This window comes from Papio anubis, chromosome 13 (genome assembly GCF_008728515.1).
Source record: "Papio anubis isolate 15944 chromosome 13, Panubis1.0, whole genome shotgun sequence".
NCBI classification, from domain to species: domain Eukaryota; kingdom Metazoa; phylum Chordata; class Mammalia; order Primates; family Cercopithecidae; genus Papio; species Papio anubis.
The window spans coordinates 81,705,407-81,719,623 of record NC_044988.1 but is presented as its reverse complement, the minus strand read 5'-3'; positions in this window follow the sequence as shown (position 1 = coordinate 81,719,623).

Here is a 14,217-nt window from a genome sequence, read left to right as displayed (position 1 = left end):
ATGTTGGCCAGGCTAGTCTTGAACTCCTGACCTCAGGTGATCTGCCCGCCTAGGCCTCCCAAAGTGCTGAGATTACAGGCGCGAGCCACCGTGCCAGGCCTGAAACCTGTCTTTGGCTTATCTAGTACGTTATAAACATCTTTCCATGTTTACATCTAAAACTTTTTTTTTTTTTGAGACAGTCCTGCTCTATCACCTAGGCTGGAGTGCAGTGGCGGGATCTCGGCTCACTGCAACCTCTGCCTCCTGGGTTCAAGCGATTCTCTGCCTCAGCCTCCCAAGTATCTGTGACTGTGGGTGCCCGCCACCACACCTGGCTAATTATTTTTTCCATTTTTTAGGAGAGACAGGGTTTCACCATGTTGGCCAGGCTGGTCTTGAACTCCTAACCTCAGGTGTTCCCCCTCCTCGGCCTCCTAAAGTGCTGGGATTACAGGCATGAGCCACCGCGTCCAGCCTAAAACTTCTTTTTAAAAGTAGGTGTGGTCAGGTGCAGTGGTGCACACCTGTAATCCCAGCACTTTGAGAGGGCTAAGATGGGAGATTGCCTGAGTCCTAGAGTTTGAGACCAGCCTGGGCAATACTGGGAGACTCTGTCTCTACAAAAAAATTATAAAAATTTTAGCTAGGCGTAGTGGCACATGCCTGTGGTCCCATCTACTCAGGAGACTGAGGTGGGAGGATCGCTTGAGCCCAGGAAGTCAAGGCTGTAGTGATTGTGCCACTGCACTCCAGCCTGGGTAACAGAGCAAGACTCAGTCCCCCTCTAGCGCCCGCAGAAAAGAAGATGCATAGTTTACCTTTTTATGAATGTACTCCAAATTGATTTTACCATTCTCATTTGTGATGGACATTTCTTTTTGGAGATGAGGTCTTGCTATGTTGTTCAGGCTGGACTTGAACTCCTGGCCTGAAGTGAGTAGCTGGGACTACAGGTTCATGCCAACTTGCCTGGCTGTTATGATAGACATTTAAGTGGTTTTAAAATTTGTCTTTATTATAAATGGTATTTGCAATAAAAAGCCTTTGTGTATACATCATTGCTCACTAGTCATATCTCCATAGAATACATTTCTAGAAGTGAGACTGTTTGCTCAGAGGATGTACACACTTAATACCCTTTAGCAAGGTTGTGCTCATAATTCATACCAGGATTTCTCAACCGTGGCACTATTGACATTTTGGGTTGGATAATCATTTTTTGTGGGAGGCTGTCATGCGCATTCGAGTATGTTTAGCAGCATTCTTGGCCTGTACTCACTACATTCCAGTAGCATCAGTGGCAGCCTCCTTCCAGTTTGTTTTTGTTTTTTTGAGACAGAGTCTCACTCTGTCCCCCAGGCTGGTGGGCAGTGGTGTGGTCTCTGCTCACTGCAACCTCTGCCTCCTACGTTCAAGCAATTCTCCTGCCTCAGCCTCCTGGGTAGTTGGGATTCCAGGCACCCGCCACCACGCCCAGTTAGGTTTTTTTATTTTTAGCAGAGACAGGGTATCATCAAGTTGGCCAGGCTGGTCTTGAACTCCTGACCTCAGATGATCCACCCGCCTTGGCCTTCTAAAATGCTGGGATTACAGGAGTGAGCCGCTGCGCCTGGCCAAATTTTTCTGTTTATTTTTGTAAAACATACCTAACATAAAATTTACCATCTTAACTATATTGAAGTGTACAGTTCAGTGGCATTAAGTACATTTACATTGTTGTGCAACCATCACCCCATCTATCTCCAGTTCTTCTGGTTTTGTCCACCAAAAATGTCTCCGGAAATTGCCAAATGTTCTCTGGAGGCAAAATTGCTCCAGTTGTTTACACTTTCTGCAAGGTGAATGAGAAGTCAAAAATGTCGATGTCATAAAAAAAATAGAAAACCTAAGAAGCTGCAATAGATTAAAGAAGAAATGACAATTCAACGTGACACATAATCCTGAACTGGTTCCTGTATAGAAAAAAAAAAATTGCTATAAAGAACACTGTTGGCAGGCTGGGTGCGGTGGTTCACACCTGTAATCCCAACACTTTGGGAAGCTGAGTCTGGCGGATTGCTTGAACCCAGGAGTTTAAGACCATCCTGGGCAACATATTAAAACCCTGCTTCTACAAAAAATACAAAAATTAGTAAGCATGGTGGCTTGCGCCTGTAGTCGCAGCTATTCAGGAGGCTGAGGTAAGAGGATCACCTGAGCCTGGGAAGGTCGAGGCTGCAGTGACCTGTGATTGCACCACTACACACCAGCCTGGGTGACAGAGCAAGACCCTCCTCGGAAAAAACGAACAAAACAACACCAGCAACACAAAAAGAACACTACTGGCAATTAACAAATTGGAATATGTAGTAGAGTTTAAAGTATTGTGTCAATAATGAATTTCCTGATTTGACAACTCTACTAGGTTATGCAAGAGAATTTCCATGTCTTAGTACAAAGTATTAAAAGGTAGAGGGAGGCCGGGCGCGGTGGCTCATGCCTGTAATCCCAGCACTTCGGGAGGCCAAGGTGGGTGGATTACCTGAGATCAGGAGTTCGAGACCAGCCTGACCAACATGCTGAAGCCTCATCTCTACTAAAAATACAAAAAAATTAGCCGGGTGTGGTGGCAGGTGCCCATAATCCCAGTTACTCGGGAGGCTGAGGCAGGAGAATCGCTGGAACCTGGGAGGCAGAGGTTGCAGTGAGTTGAGATCACACCATTGCACTCCAGCCTGGGCAACAAGAATGAAACTCCATCTCAAAAAAAAAAAAAAAAAAAAAAAAAAAGGCAGAGGGAAATGAATATACACCTACTCTGAAATGAAATGGTTGGGGCCAAAGTGTGTGTGTGTGTGTGTGTGCGCGCGCCCGTGCGCGCAGTTGTCTCAAAAACCTCCTGAGTCTTTCCCTTACATCTCTGACACTCCCACTGCTCCAAAGTACACTGTGGGCTTTCCTCAACTTCCACCTAGATACCTGGAATTCTAGGAAACAGTTCCCTCAGTAGATAACTGCTCCCTTATATGGGCAAAAGCAGCAGAGTGAGTACGTGAATCAAGCTGTATTTCACCTTTCTTTTTTTTTTTTTTTTTGCTCTGTTGCTTTATGTACCACACCAGCCCCACACAACTCTTCACCAAAGAGTTGTGGAATTATTACATGAGAGAAAAAACTATGTGACAACTGCTATGTCACAGACTGCTGGTGGCTTACCTAGTACTTCTTACCAACACTATTTTTAGAGGTGACAACATAACCAGCAAAAACACTGCCTCTCCCAGCCACTTTTACAGCCAGGGATGGCCACATGACCAAATTACGGCTTACGAGACATATGTGGAAGATGCTGGGAAGGACTTCTGGGAAAGCCTCTTTAAAAGAGTTTCTAGTCCGGTGCTGTGGCTCACACCTGTAATCCCAGCACTTTGGGACGCTAAGGCGGGTGGATCACCTGAGGTTAGGAGTTCTAGACTGGCCTGGTCGACACGGTGAAATCCCGTTTCTACTAAAAATACAAAAAGTTAGCCTGGCGTGGTGGTGGGTGCCTGTAATCCCAGCTACTTGGGAGGCTGAGGCAGGAGAATCCATCTAAGAGAGAGGGAGAGAGAGAGAGACAGAGAGAAAGAGAGAGAGAAAGGGAGGGAGGAAGCCAGGAAGAAGGAAAAGAAGGAAAGAAGGAAGGAAAGAGAAGAAAGAAAAGAAAAAAGAGAGAAGAGAAACAAAAAGAAAGAGAAAGAAAGAAAGGAAGGAAGGAAGGAAGGAAGGAAGGAAGGAAGGAAGGAAGAAAGAGTTAGTTTTGTTTCCAGGTGGGGTGTGGTGGTTCATGCCTGTATTCCCAGCACTTTGTGAGGCCAGCCTGGCCAACACAAAACCCTGTCTCTACAAAATATTACAAAAATTAGCCAGGCGTGCTGGCGCATGCCTGTAATCCCAGCTACTCGGGAGGCTGAGGTGGGAGGATTGCTTGAACCCAGGAGGTCAAAGCTGCAGTGAGCTATGATCTCGCCACTGCACTTCAGCTTGGGCAACGACCCCTCCCCACCCCCAAAAAAACGAAAACAAAAAAAAGAGTCCCTAGCCATTTTGTAATACTAAGAATGATGGAAGCCATATGCTTGCATAATGGAACGAAAAGAAGACTGGTCTTTGATGAACATGAAATGGAGTGTCATATCAGCCCTGAAACCACTACTTCTGAACTTCCTTTGCATGAGAAATACATTTGTATCTAGTTTATCTCCACACTGAGTTTTCTGTTGTATGCAGCTGGACCTAACTCTTAAATGATACTCAGTCCCAAGATAAAATTATCCCAAGAATATAAACCATCATCAAAGGCCTTGAGCACACCCAGATTCCTACTATTGCCCCTTGTCTTCACATCTGCCTTTCTATCTCAGAGCATTGATGTTGTTCAAATTTCCTTCTTCAACATTTCCTTTAGTATCTCCCTCCTCCTTTCAGGAGATTCCAGGCCCCACTCACAGGGGTTGGTCTCACACCAGCATCCCTCCTCTTTTCCCAAGCCAAACATTTTCTCAGGTCTGAATTTCTCAGGTCTGAATTACTCATTTGATTTAAAATATGGCTCTAGCAAGAAAATCCGTGGTGGGTGTAAGTAGTCCAAGTTCAGTTCCCTTGGAGATATTTCCACCTAATTCCTCCTGGTGCCCAGTAAATAACTATTATGTTAAACACACCCACATCTCCCAAAGACAGGCATTAATTCTGAGAAACGACGTTGTACTGTGAGTACATGTACGTTTTCCATGCTGAGAAAGAGAAATATTTGACTCCTATAATCAATGTAACTTTACCCCTGCTCACTATCAAGATAGCATTTTATTTTGCAGAACAATGTCAATTCTTTTTCGTCTTCTAGTTTTCAGACTGTGCCTAACCAGGCATTAAAAAAAAAATAAAAAGATGTTTGAAATTAGCTTAAAAATCAGTCCCCCAAATTGAGCTATACATCTCTCTTTCTTGTCACTGCTTTGCTACACCAAGATCAAGCTTTGGAAATACCCCATGTATTTATTCTGTGCCAAATTAAATTTTTGTAGGTGTCATCCTCCTACCACCCTCTACTAAATTAAATTCTTGATTAAGGTCTCATACTCCCACTGCTCCAGAATAGAGGCAATATGAGGACTTATTATCCTCTGATACAAGTAATCCTCTACCCCAGGGGGGTGGTGTGGAGAGGAGGTTTGCTTCTCCAGTTACATAAATAACATATTCTTCACAGAGCAGCTTTCCAGGCTGTATTTTGTTGTTTTGTTTTGTTTTTCTGCTACTGACCTTTTGCTTGTTTGCCTGTTCAAGGCTGAACATTTGCCGGTGCCCTGTGGGATCATCTGCAGTTAAATATTTTTCAGAACCATATTGGTACAGGAGAACAACAGCTTGACCCAGTTGTTTGGCAACCCAAGAGCTTTACCACTGACCTTGTGGGCTGTGGTTTGCTTTTTGCACAGGGCTATTATTTCCACTAAAGACGAATCAGGAAATATAAAACAGATATACTCTAACCAATCTATCTGACTCCTTGTTGAACAGACATGTCAAAAGATTTAGAGGAGAGGTTTGAATTTGTGGCCAAAATGAAGGCTTTGTTGTAGTTGTAAAATAAAATTTATGGTTCCTATAAGTGATGTGGTGTCAGATACCCGAAAAGTAACTATTTTGTCCACTATAGTAATTACAATATTATAAGCATCTATCTATCTATCTATCTATCTATCTATCTATCTATCTATCTATTTTTTTTTGTTTGGTTTTTTTGAGACAGAGTCTCGCTCTGTTGCCCAGGCTGGAGTGCAGTGGTGAGATCTCGGCTCACCGCAAGCTCCGCCTCCCGAGTTCACGCCATTCTCCTGCCTCAGCCTCCCGAGTAGCTGGGACTACAGGCGCCCGCCACCTTGCCTGGCTAATTTTTTTTTCTTTTGTATTTTTAGTAGAGGCAGGTGTCACCGTGTTAGCCAGGATGGTCTCAATCTCCTGACCTCGTGTCATGCGTCTCGGCCTCCCAAAGTGCTGGGATTACAGGCCACGAGGCCACGGCCGGCCTTTTTTTTAAGTGACAGGAGTCTTGCTGTGTCACCCAGGCTGGAGTGCAGTGGAGCAATCTGGGCTCACTACAACCTCCACCTCCTGGGTTCAAGTGATTCTCCTGCTTCAGCCTCCCGATTAGCTGGGATTACAGGTGCCAGCCACCACACCTGGCTAATTTTTTTGTATTTTTGGCAGAGGCAGGGTTTCACCATGTTGGCCAGGCTGGTCTCCAACTCCTGACTGCAGGTGATCCGCCTGCCTCAGCCTCCCAAAGAGCATCTATATTATATTTATTTACTTCAAATATCTGTAGACAAATTGAATGCCGAGACAGGAAAAGTAAATAAACTCTATTAGCACAGAAGGCTAACTTCAGGTCAGGGAGAAAGAGTTATACATAACAGGTTAAGCGGAAAAGAGGGGAAAAAAAGGAAAAGAAAGGGAGTTGTCCCTTTCTCTCTGCTACCTTACTCACAGCTGTTTCTTTCACCTTCACTTCTTTGAAAAGATTAGGGTAAATCACAAGCTAGAGAACTGGTTGGGAATAGGTAAGTTAGGGGAGAATCATGTTAAGGGCTGGTGAAAGGAGAGAATCCATGGCTGTTTGATAAGAGTGAAAATGTTTTAATGAAAGTCATCAGCAGAATGCGGTGGCTCATGCCTGTAGTCCCAGTACTTTGGGAGGGCAAGGTGGGTGGATCGCTCGAGGTCAGGAGTTCGAGACCAGCCTTGCCAACGTGGTGAAACTCTGTCTCCACTAAAAATACAAAAATTAGTCAGGTGTGGTGGCAGGCACCTGTAATCTCAGCTACTCGGGAGGCTGAGGCAGGAGAATCGCTTGAACCTCAGAGGTGGACATTGCAGTGAGCCGAGATCGTACCACAGCACTCCAGCCTGGGAGAGAGAGCAAGACTCTGTCTCAAAAAAAAAAAAAAAAGTCATTAATTGGTACTTAACTTCAAGGGAAGGTGGCAGTCTAGGAAAATACACAAAAAATGAACCAGAACCAAAAAAGAAATTTCAACTATAGTCAAACTATGGAACTGACATAACCCATTATAGACTATGAAGAATAACTTCAATTTGTACCCAAATCAAGGAAAGCAGTGAGATTTGACAAGCATTTCCTTCAAATAGTAACTCAGTGCCATTTTTAGTAAGTAAATGAGATGTTCCTGAAGGCCCAGAAGCAATTTGAAATGTGAAGAAATAAGAACTGGGACCTAGGAGCACCATGGAAAAATTAAGAAATACACCCTGGGGTTCATTTTCAGACGTTAAGGAAGGTAGGACTGAAAAAGAGAAGATGCGTCTTGCATTTTTATTTATTTTCAGGACTCAGTTTGCTGACCCTTGACTGAAACTTGGGAAGTGAACGGAGGCTAAAGGGTTAACAGTGACCTGCAAGGCAGATCTGCAACTGCTGACCAAAGTAAACTGAGCAGAGTAAATAAGCACTAGCAGATTAAAATCCTATGACAGGCCAGACCTCCTGACACTCTCAAACTAAAAAAATAAAAATAAAAAAACTTACAATCTTAATTCCAGTAACAATGAGAACTCTTAGTACCTAGATTTTACTTTCAAATACTGTACTTTAATAAAAGGAACCAGGCAGGGTACAGTGGCACACCTGTGATTTCAGCACTTTGGGAGGTCAAGGTGGGAGGATTGCTTGAGCCCAGGAGTTGGAGACCAGCCTGGGCAACATGGTGAGACCCTTTTCTCTACAAAAAAAAAAAAAATTAAAAAACTAGCTGGGTGTGGTGGCAGCTGCCTGTCGTCCCAGCTACTCAGGAGGCTGAGACAAGAGGATCACTTGAGCCTTGGAGGTTGAGGCTGTGGAGTAACAGAGTGAGACTCTGTCTTGGAAAAAAAAAAGGAATTAGAGTTCCTTGAGAAATGGCTGACTCCAGGACTGAGGTAGTAAATGTACACGATGAGCCTGGAGCATCTTATTGTGCCATAAAGTAAGAAAGTGTTCAAAAAGTGAAATAAAAAAACCCCCACATAGATGGGGGGGATGTCAAAGGAACACATAGGCCAACTGCAACTGTTAGAGCACCCAATGGCTAAATCTGGAAAAATTTGGGCAACAAAATGAAAAGATATTGAATTATAATCAAAGTATAAAATAAATATTCAGGAGTCCATACTGATCTAATTAAATGATTGAACATATAAGTAAATGAGGGAGAATGACAAATCATCTGTACAGAAGAATTCTAAATCATTTATGTAAACACTGCTTACTCAAGGAAGTAGAGCATAGTTCCCCATTCCTTAAGTGTGGGCTGTGTGCAATGCCTTCTTTCCAAAGAGTACAATATGGAAAGGCAAGGAAAAGTAACTTTAGAGTGAAGAAAACTGACAGACTACCTCAGCCAGATGATCAAGGTCAACATTAACCACCATGAGTCACGTTAACAATAGGCACCCTTGATATGACATGATGAAAATGGCACTTTATCTCTGTAGTCTTTCTCCCAAAAACATATAACCCTAGTCTAACCATGAGAAAAACAAGTTCCACTTGAAGGACATTCCATAAAATACTTGAGCAGTACACCTTAAAACTGTGAAGGTCATCACAAACAAGGAAAGTAAGAAATTGTCACAGCCAAGAGGACACAATAGCTTAATGTACTATAGTATCTTGGAGGGGATCCTGGAACAAAAAAATAATATTAGGTAAAAATGAATCCAATCTTAATAAAGTAAGGACTTTAACAAATAACAATATATTAAGAATTACTTGGGCCAGTCATGGTGGCTCATGCCTGTAATCCCAGCGTTTTGGGAGGCCAAGGCAAGTAGATCACTTGAAGTTAGGAGTTCTAGACCAGGCTGGTCAACATGGTGAAACCCCGTCTCCACTAAAAATACAAAAATTAGCTGGGCATGGTGGCGGGTGCCTATAAGCCCAGCTATTCGGGAGGCTGAGGCAGGAGAATCACTTGAATCCAGGAGGCAGAGGTTGCAGTGAGCTGAAATCGCGCCACTGCACTCCAGCCTGGGGAACAGAGTGAGACTCTGTCTCAGGAAGAAGAAAAAAAAAAAAAAAAAAAGGGAAGGCAGAATTACTTGAGTGTCACCTCGTGAGAGACTCTGAGCTATTTCTGAACTTCTGACCTAAAGACAGCGTGAGATAATAAATGTTTGTTGTTTATGCCAAAAGAGAGAGAGAGACAGAGTGTGAGAGAGAATTAACAACAACATATTAAGAAAAGAAGAGAAATTTCTTTTCTGGTTCTGGTTCATTTTTATTTTCCTAGACTACCATCTTCCCTGGAAATTTGGAACAATTAACGATTTTTATTAAAATACTTCCACTCTTCTCAACCACGTGTCAGTGTTGGTTCATTAACTAACAAATGTACTCTACTAATGTAAGATGTTAATAATAGCAAAAATTGGGTATTGGGTGTGGAAGAATGCTCTGTACTATCACAATCTTTCCATAAATCTAAAACTGCTATAAAAAATAAAGTTTATTTAAAAAATTTTAAAATCTTTTTTTCTTATTTGTTTATTTTTGTACATGAGTAAGTTCTTTAGTGGTGATTTCTGAGATTTTGGGGTTCCCGTCATCCAAGCAGTGTACACTGAACCCAATGTGTAGTCTTTTACCCCTCACCGCCCTTTCCCCGTTGAGTCCCCAAAGTCCATTGTATCATTCTTATGCTTTTGCATCCTCATAGCTTAGCTCCCACTTATGAGTAGGAACATAGGACGTTTGGATTTCCATTCCTATTTCACTTGGAATAATGGTCTTCAATTTAAAAATTAAAAAATCTTTAAATGGTAAATAAATTAAAAAAAGAAAAACATCTGAGGAAAACACACTCTTGTTCTCTAGACTTTCATACCACACAGGCCACTTCTGTGACCAGATATGTGGGGTTTTTCCCCACAGACAAACAATTCTCCAACAGACAATTTCCAACTGGGTGTCCTGTAATTCTACTGAATTCTTTTTTTTTTTCTTTATCACTCTATCACCCAGGCTGGAGTGCAGCGGCGCAATCTCATTTCACTGTAACCTGCATCTCCCAGACGCAAGCGATTCTTGTGCCTCAGCCTGCCAAGTAGCTGGGATTACAGGCGTCTGCCACCACACCTGGCTAATTATTGTATTTTTAGTAGAGACAGGGTTTCACCATGTTGGCCAGGCTGGTCCTGAACTCCTGACCTCAGGTGATCCACCCACCTCAGCCTCTCAAAGTGCTGGGATTACAGGTCTGAGCCACTGCACCCAGCAAATTGGACACTATATGTAGAGATAGTGTCAAATTCCACAGGTTAAGGGTTCAAGTCCCATAACACAGCCCCTGTTTGAGACACCAATCGCAAGTCCCTATGCTTCTGACCAACTGGTTACGGTAATTGAGGGGTTCCTGTGATTCCCTCTTCAGGTTTGACAGTTTCTTGGAATGGCTCACAGAACTCAGGAAAACACTTTACTTACATTTACCAGTTTATTATACGTACACAACTCAGGAGCACCCAGATGGAAGAGATGCATAGGGCAAGATACGAGGAGTGGTGGTACAGAACTTCCACACCCTCTCTGGGCACACCAACCTCCCAGCGTCTCCATGTGTTCAGCAGCCTCGAAGCTCATCACATCTGATTGTTCAAGAGTTTTTACAGAGCTTAATATCCAGCCCCCTCCTCTCCTACTGACACCATACTGAGGCTACCTAGAGGATCTACCCTAAATCGCCCTATTAGCATAAACCCAGGGGTTATGAAAGAGACTCATGATAAATAACAAAAGACACTCCTCTCCTTCAGGAAATGCCCAAGGTTTTAGGAAGTCTGTGACAGGAACCAGGGACAAAGACGAAATATATTTCTTATACCACAACACATTTTAAACGATTGAATGAATTTGGAAGAAAATAAGGGAAATTCCCTAAGGCAATATTTTCAACCCGTGAGTGGAGTTTGCTTCCCTGGAGATATTTGCGAATGCCTGGAGGCCTTTTTAGTTGTCACATCTGGGAGGGGGGTGGTACTGTTAGTAGCGAATCTGCAACAACTCAATTCTTGCCTCCTCAGAAAAAAGGATTTGAAGGAGGGGCATAAGGCATAGGGAGAGAGGGAGGCAAGTTTTAGAGCAGGAAATGAAAGGAAGTAAAGTACACTTGGAAGTGGGCCAAGCCGGCTACTTGAGAGATTCAAGCGCATGGTTTGATCTTTGACTTGGGGTTTTATAAGTTGGTATGCTTCCGGGCGGTTGCCTCTGCTCTCCTTTGGAGTGAGTCTTCCTTTGGAGTGGGCTGTGCGCATGCGCAGTGACTTGCTAACACTTGGGAGGGGCCACACGCACTGTGTTTACTGAAGTTGTGCACATGCTCATCTGAGGCATTTTTTTTCCCTTACCAGGTCATTGTTGGTAGAGAAGGGTCATATACCAGTTAAGCTCGGCCATTTTGTCTCTTAGTGCACATGCTAGAGGCCACTCGCCCAACTCTGGAGGTGTAATCGGGAAGCTGCTGATCACCAGTTTTAGGTGTTTTCTGTGTGTTGGGAGACCGCCTTTCCCTGGCGCTGGTTGTGACCAATGATCATTTTAGAGAAATAATTTAACAACTGCCCGACCATCTGATGGCCACCTGACATTCCTTGGGTGGGACACCCTCTCCCGCCCTGCTCATGCCTGCCTAACTACCTACTCTAATGGTACTAGCGTCTAGTGAATAGAGTCTAAATATCCAATAATACACCGTCTACTAAACATCCAATAATTCACTGGGAAGTCCCTCCCCTCCATGACAAATAATTTAAAATGTCAGTGGTGCTGAGGTTGAGAAACTATTCCAAGGCATGAGGTCTTGGGACCTATGTCAGTGCTGACAAAAATAGGCTAAATTTTGTGGATATGTGTGTGCATAATACTTGATACATTCAAAATATGTGTAATATATATAAGTTATGAGGCATAATAGTAAACATCTGTGAAACCAACAACGAGCTGAAGGACTAGAGATGATGAAATCCTGGGCTTCTCTTGATTCCATCTCCCTACCTCCTCCCCTGAAGTAACCACTATCCTGAGTTTTGTATTTATCCCTTGTCATGTTTTATAAAATTGTGTGTGTGTCTATACCTATGTATATGTATTTATGTATAGATACCCATACATACACAATATATTGATGAGTTTTGCCTAGTTGTGCTTGATTATTAACATTATAAAAAAGGTACAGTAGCTCACACCTGTAATCTCAGCACTTTGGGAGGCCAAAACAGGTGGATCACTTGAGCCCAAGAGTTTGAGACCAGCCTTGGCAACATGGCGGAACCCTGTTTCTACAAAAAAATACAAATATTAGCCAGGCGTAGTGGCACATGCCTGTAGTTCCAGCTACTGGGGAGGCTGAAGTGGGAGGATCATCTGAGCCCAGGGAGGTCAAGGCTGCAGTGAGCCATGATCACACCACTGCACTCCAGCCTGGGTGACAGAGTGAGACCCTGTCTCAAAAAAAAAAAAAAAAAAAGATATCCGAGTACATATAGTTTTAATTCAATATTTTGTTTTGATTTCTATATATCATTGCCTATGGTATTTTATTCATTTTCGCTGTGATATAGTATTCCATTGTGTGAATATGCCACAATTTTTTTGCCCATTTCTCTTGTTGATGAGCTTTTAGGTTATTTATATATTGCATTAAAATAGATAAATTAGGTTATTCATATATAGCATTAGACTAGCTATATATTGCATTACAAACAGTGATGCTATGAATATTTTTTCATATGTCTTCTGGTGCACAAGGTTATATACATCTGGTGCTCTAGGTTATATACATCTAGGAGTATAATTGCGAAAGTGGCATGTAATCCCAGCACTTTGGAAGGCTGAGCTGAGCAGACCACCTGAGGTCAGGAGTTCAAGACCAGCCTGGCCAACATGGCGAAACTCCATCTCTACCAAAAAACCAAAAATTAACCAGGCGTGGTGGCGCGCATCTGTAGTCCCAACTACTCAGGAGGCTGAGGCGGAAGAATCACTTGAATCTGGGAGGCAGAGTGAGCTGAGATAGCGCCACTGCACTCCACCCTGGGCGACAGAACGAGAGACTCTGTCTCAGGGAAAAACAAACAAACAAACTGACAAGCAAAGAATTGCTAAAGTGTATATGTCTCTAACCTTACACTGAAATTGTGTTTAAGAATACCTTTTATATCCTAAAGTCATATAGTCTCCAAACCATCTAAAACCTTAAAAGTTTTCCCTTTAATTTGTAAGTCATCTGGAACTGCTCATTGTATACGGGTATGAGGTTGGTACCTGTATTTGGAATGAGGAAGAAAATAACTTCCATTTTTTCCCCCTAAATGCCTCCTGTGTTCTACATCAAGTTTTTATATTTGCTGGCCGGGTGTGGTGGCTCACGCCTGTAATCCCAGCACCTTGGGAGGCTGAGGCAGGCAGATCACCTGAGGTCAGGAGTTCGAGCCCCGCCTGGCCAACAGGGAGAAACCCCATCTCTACTAAAAATACAAAAATTAACTGGGCGTGGTGGCACGCACCTTTGTCCCCGCTACTTGGGAGGCTGAGGCAGGAGAATCACTTGAACCTGGGAGACCAAGTTTGCAGCGAGCTGAGATCACGCCACTGCACTCCAGCCTGGGCCACAGAGCAAGACTTCGTTTCAGAAAAAAGAAAACAAGAAAAGAAAACAAAGTTTTTATATTTGCCAAGATCTCCTCACATCTGTAATCCCAACACTTTGGGAGGTCAAAGAGGGCGGATTATCTGAGGCCAGGAGCTCAAGACCAGCCTGGCCAACATGGCGAAACCCTATCTCTACTAAAAAAAAATACAAAAATTAGCTGGGCGTGATGGCGAGCACCTATAATCCCAGCTACTTGGGAGGGTGAGGCAGGGAGAATCGCTTGAACCCGGGAGGTGGAGGTTACAGTGAGCCGAGATCATGCCACTGTACTCCAGCCCGGGCAACAGAGCAAGACTCTGTCTCAAAAAAAAAAAAAAAAAAACCAGAAAAAAGAAAAACAAAAAATGTCTATTCCTATGGCAATACTACATTTTTTCTTGATTATTTGACTTCATGATATATAAATTTAATATTAGATAGAGCTAGTCCCCGCATTATTATTTTTTTAAGACTATCCTGGCTATTCTAGAAGTCATTTATTTTTGTTTTTTATATTTAAATTTACTTT